Below are 6,000 nucleotides of genomic sequence, written 5' to 3' on the forward strand. Positions count from 1 at the left end.
GTTTTATGAGGTACCGTGTTGATCTTTAAAGGCGGGGGGGGGGATTATGATGAAATGCTACAGCAAACAGCATTTGCAGTGAAGATAGTGACTTCAGTTTGGAGAGATGGGGCATTCGGTCCCCTGCGTTTTCCAAATTCCCTCAACAGGCGGACCGACAGATTTAATGAAAATGAACTGGCATAGTCATTCTTTGATGGCCACACCTGGCACAGGGAAAAGTGTAAGCCCCTGGAAACGGAGGCGGATTTACTCAATCATACATAATGTCCCTCCCATTGCCTCTAATCAGTGTAATTGTTCGTAGAGGAGGCCCCGATAACTTCCAATAATGTCCTGCATTAACGTTCACCGGAGTAGATCTCATTGCAAGCAATCCACCATGGAAATGCATGACATTGCATTGACCCCCCCCCCTCCTTTGTGTCCTTTAAAATCACACTCAAAATAAATAAATAAAGGCGCAGTGGTTGGGGGCGAATGGAGTTGGGAGGTGTGGCGAATTTGTGGATGGAATTTTCATCTCCGCACGTGCGCTCCTCCCTAAGTGGTCAAAGAGGACTCGTGCTGTTTAATTTTAGCAACCATCGCCTGCTCCACCAAGGACATTTGGCGTGCAGCCCCTCCCAAGGACCCCACTCACTCTCGTGAGCCTGCCAATGCCCCGGTCAGACATTGCCCTCTGACCTTGCGACTCGGCAATACATCTGGTGCCCGCTGTAATTAATAAAACGGTCACCTGCTATTTTTTTTTGCTGCGAGTGCTGTTTTTAATCATAGACTGCACTCTCTCCTCCTTCCTTTTTTTCGTCAAATATATAAATGCGTATAAAAAAAGCAAACGTGTCTTAACAGTTGCCAGGAATTTTGCGCAATTTTTTTTTGCTTAATAAGCAAGCTGTGCTATAATTACACGTATTAGTGGACACTAGAATTACTAATGCACTTCTGCTACGGAAAAAAAATACAATAATAAATTGTATACATTTTATTTTTTGTAATTAGTTTACTTGGTGTCTCTCTGTTTATTGACCACTCGCTAATAAAGTGAGAACCAGAGCATCTACAACCAATGTTGGCTTCACACTTAATTATCAGCTGCATGGAAAAAATATCATCACAGGGTTATCCAACCATCTGGCAGTCACCGTGAAATTAAGGCTGAAAACTCGCAACTTTTTTTTTATTTGTGTTGATTAATTTCTTCATATCTCTTCTGGTCTAATTAAGCCGGCTCTGTTAGTACTATAATAAGCATGAAGATTGGAAGTGACATTTCTTCATATCCTTGATTTGTTGAATGAGTTGTTTTAAACAAATTGGTGGCATATGTAACTATGGTGCGGTGTTATAAAACAACAGCAATGGTCTAACCACTGCTTTGGTGAAGGCCTTCCCCCTCCAGAGTCCACATGAGTAGGCCCCATCGCTCCATCTCCTCAGTGGATATCCTCTCGGGCACATTCTCCCTCCTATTCTTAGGTTTTTTCGGTAAAGTCACGTAGCTAAAAAAAACGTACTTGATACATCAATCGTGCTGTGACGGTTCCACCTGAAGACGGAAGCTTGTGTTGCCTCCGAAACGTCGTGATTTTTATTTTATTTTAATTTTACTTTTATTAATATTTTTTTTTAACTACGTGACTTTACCGAAAAAACCTAAGAATATGAATCCTTGCAGTCACGAAAGCTTCAAATCTAGAATTCTCCCTCCTGCTTGGCTGCCATTCTGCCACCGGGCCCATCCGTGTGATTAACATTCCAGTGTAATCCTATGTATTACGGTATTCCGTCGTCTCTGTGTGTTGCATTGGAGCAAAACAGCTCGGTCCATCGGTGTTCACAGTGCATACAAGTGGTCACAGTTTCATGATAAAAAGAGGTGTTTCGGAAATTTGGAATTTTGGTAACAATTCCTCCCAATGCCATGTCATTCATGGGGGGGGGGGGGGTTGGCCATACTTCATGCTGGTTATTGTGGGTTGGTTAAACGGGGGGGGGGGGGAGCGGGTGAGTGAATATCATATTCTGATGTCACTCTTCACCGATGTTAGCCGTGGATGGGATTCAAACTGGGGTTCATTGCGCAGGGCACTGACCACTGCATGACCGCTCGACCCGATTCCTACGAGGAGACAATCCACTCAGGACCTTCACAAGATCTACTTTCATCGTTCCATTTCCCCGGCGGACGTATTCTCACATATGTTGCATTCTTTGGCTGCAACTGCATCGCTTTTCTTCTTCTCCACCATCATCCCAATTCGTGACGATCATGACGATGATGATCATCATCAATCATCGTCTCTTTATCCCGAGGAAACGTTTAAATTAATTCGGCTAAATTTGAATCCTTTATTATGTTCTTGTATCTCACCTTATTTTATCTCGGTATTCTCTTGACAAATAGCGTGACAATGTGAAACAAATTATCCAACTGTTTGTGATGAATGAGTCCTATATAAACTAAAAAAAAAATACCAAGAAAATCTACGATTTCAAAAAAAATCGTGTTCTACGACCTCTCTTCTTCGTATCTGGGGATCAGTTGCACAGATCATCAGCCCCTCTACGCGGGGCTCAGCAATAATTCCCCAGGCTCGTCTGACCTTATCTTGCTCCAGATTGCTCACTTTTAACACCGTCGATGCACCAAAGAGAGTGGCCAAATTGCAGGCAGCGAGAGGCAATTCTGAGCGCGAGCTCATCTCAGGTGAAAGTCGCTCACCTCTGCCTACTGGGTCTCAGATGTGTTTTCGGCTCGTACCGCTGCTGTTGGACACGATTTACCACGTTTCTCTCCTTCGTGCTGGGCGCTTCTTCGCGGAAGTGCATTCTGAAAGCTCTGCAGGAGCGTGAATTCAGAAGTGAGTCTCACTGCACGTGTTGGGATATTCTTCAGCAACTGAAATCTCTTTTGTTATTGATTTTTTGCCACAACTGAATGCGGTACCTGATGACGCTCCCAGCACCTGGAGTGAAACGTCGCACATCATCAGGCGGTCCATCCCGAAAACAGATTGCAAACTCATTTCTAGAGAACTGCTTTTTGTTCTAGATTTGAAGTTTTCGTGACTGCAAGGATCCATACTCTTTGTTTTTTTCGGTAATGTCACGTAGGTAAAAAAAAATTTTCAATGAAAACAACTAAATTAACTAAATAAATACAAAAAATATTTAGTTGTTTTCATTCTATTTTTTTACCTACGTGACTTTATCGAAAAAACCAAAGGGTATGCTGCTTTTTGTGTTTAGTTTGTTGTCCTTCCCCCACACCTCCGATTTTGCACGGGTGGCTACGTACGGTGCGAAAGAAATTCAACATACATACGTATACAGCGCAACTACAACAGCCTCTGTGGCAGCGCCTCTCTAGCTCAGCACTGGACAGCCTTGACTTTGGCATTCTGCTTGATCTTATTTCCAAATAGCCAGGGGCTGTGCACATTTTAAAAGGCGTCCTGTGTCCCCAGCGTAATTCGCCTTTGTGGACATTTTAAACAGCATGACTTGCGATGCCAAACACCGCCATCTGCTGATTATAATTTTAGTTTTGCTCCGTGGATTCGCACTGTTGAGTAACGTGGAGGGCTGGGGCATCCTCTGGAGGCCGTCAACAGACCGTTTAACGAGGTCAAGCCTCACAATGACTGTCTTGGCTGCACTCGCGCCACGCATTGTCTGTCGGAGCGCTTCAGCTTGGCCACACGACAAACGCACTAATGTCCCGAGTGTCGCTTTCAATGAAATACTAACAATGGAGAATATAGCAGAATCTGTTAGAATGCATTCAAACTGCCGCTCTGTGCTGTTTGTGTTTGCGTGCGGTGGAGAATATGAGGAGGGGCGGGCGCGCAGTGGTTAGCGCTACACTGCGCTATGAACCAGGCGACCCGAGTTCGATTCCCGCTCATGGCCAACGTCAGTGACGGTTATCTGAATCGGTCCTGGTGCTCCACTAGGTCCACTCAGCCTCAAATTAGGAATGTGGAGCTGGCCATCTACAGGCTTGTGTACTGTTCCGGCCTGAACAGCACTTGCCCCAAAAGTCCGGTGAGGCTAAATAGGGAATCTTTGTATTTAGGGTGGATAATGGTGGCACGGCAGTTACTGGTTGGTAGAGTTGACAACCAATCTGAATCCGTTTTTCTGTGGTCCGTTACTCGGGCTGCTTTAAAATTAAGGCTCCCTCCCCCTCCAAACGTCAATATCCTGCATGTTGAAGGCAGACCCATCATGACACAGCTGATCCCTATAACATCACCATTCTCCGCCCATCACCTCCAACCCAGCTGCACACGTGTGAATAAAGGCGAGACCTTTCCCTATCTACATTTTTGCTTTTCGGTTACTCGAAATATCGAACCGAAAATGTGTAGTATATGAGTTCCGAGCCTCGGCTAATATCTGTGGCAGGTGAAGATGCTTTGCATTGAAAGTCTGTGACATTCAAATGCAACGGCGTATCAAGAGTGATGCACCTGCTGCCTTAAATCTGTTCCTTTGACCGGTGTTTAAACATCAGCAATGGGGAAAAAAGGTGCACGAGCGTGATTTCAGCCAGAACACCCTCTCATGCGGCATATCAGCCTTGATAGGAGCTCGCTAACAGCGATTTAACTATTTCACCTAAAACATGTTTTTATTTTATTTTACCAGGTCAGGCCTACCGAACTATATACCTCTTTACCAGAAGCGACCTGGCTGTCACAAATGATATCCCAACGAGGTGGCTTATCGTGTGGACATTTATCGCAGCCCAATATTCTAAACGTATGCTTCTAAATGTGGAGGGAAAACCCGGAGGACCCGGAGAAAATCTACGCAACCACGGGGAGAACTTGCAAACTCCAACCATACAGGCGGTCAGGGTCAGGATCGAACCCACGAACCTCCTGTATATCAGGCGAGGTAGCTAACATCTCGCCACCGTGGCGCCCTCAATAGTCAGGGTATATTGATCGTGGCTGATCTTTCACATGGATGAAGGCCTCCCTGAGCCGTCGCCATATCCTCACGATCCAGTGATGGAATAAACAAGTGGGGGCAGCTGCTAGCGAGCAGATTTCATCGCTCCATCGCCCCGGTTGACGTCCTCTCGGCTACGGTTCGCACACCGTGAGTCTGTGGCAGCAGCGACAGCAGCAGCAGGTTTCAAATTAATTTTGTATAACCACGTGAGAAATCAAAAGGCCAGGATAATCTAATTTTAAAAATTGCAGCCTGCATATACTTAATAATATCTCTTTACCTAACAATGTCTTTGACCGAATGTATCAAAATCGCGTGGAATCCCCCTGACCTTGTCTGATCTCAGAAGCTAAGCAGGATTTTGAGCCTGTATTAGTGCTTGGATGGGCGACCACCATGCACCAGCCAGGTGTTATAGACCCTAGGCCTTGGGCCTAGGGTCTATAATAGGAAAGGGCAGCACTGCAAATCCCACTGTTGGATTATACTCTGCCTACAACGTACATGCTCCTCGACTTCACCTAACCACACGGACCAGTTATGGTGAAGTATGGTACATAACCTCCCCCCCCCCCCACACCGTGACCCACACGTCAGGGGGGGGGGGGGGCAAGGCCCTAAATAAGCAGTGGATTCACATTGGGGCTGTACATGCACACACATGCCCCATGCTACGTTTGCGATGAACCCCCGTCATCTCAAGGTGGCAGTAAAAAACAGCCCGTCGGAGAGAAGAGGCTGCTGGTTGGTGAAGGCAAAGGGGGCTCTTGGTTTGTGGGGCCAACAACGCCAGCAGTAGGGGGGTGGGGGGCTCCCCCAATAATGCCCGGCAGTTAATTCAATTTCGGACCTCAACATGAATTAATTGAATGCCTAACCACGGTGCCAGTGTACACAATGTAAACAGGTTGATAGCTTCAAGATGGGGGTTGGGGCGAAAGATCTGACAGCATTTCACAAATGCTTTCATCTCTGGCCATGACATTCCTTTACAGCGGTTGGCAATTATTAGCCCTTGTTCGCAGATTT

Source organism: Lampetra planeri, chromosome 42 (assembly GCF_965212315.1).
Source record: "Lampetra planeri chromosome 42, kcLamPlan1.2.h2, whole genome shotgun sequence".
In the NCBI taxonomy this organism is placed as follows: domain Eukaryota; kingdom Metazoa; phylum Chordata; class Hyperoartia; order Petromyzontiformes; family Petromyzontidae; genus Lampetra; species Lampetra planeri.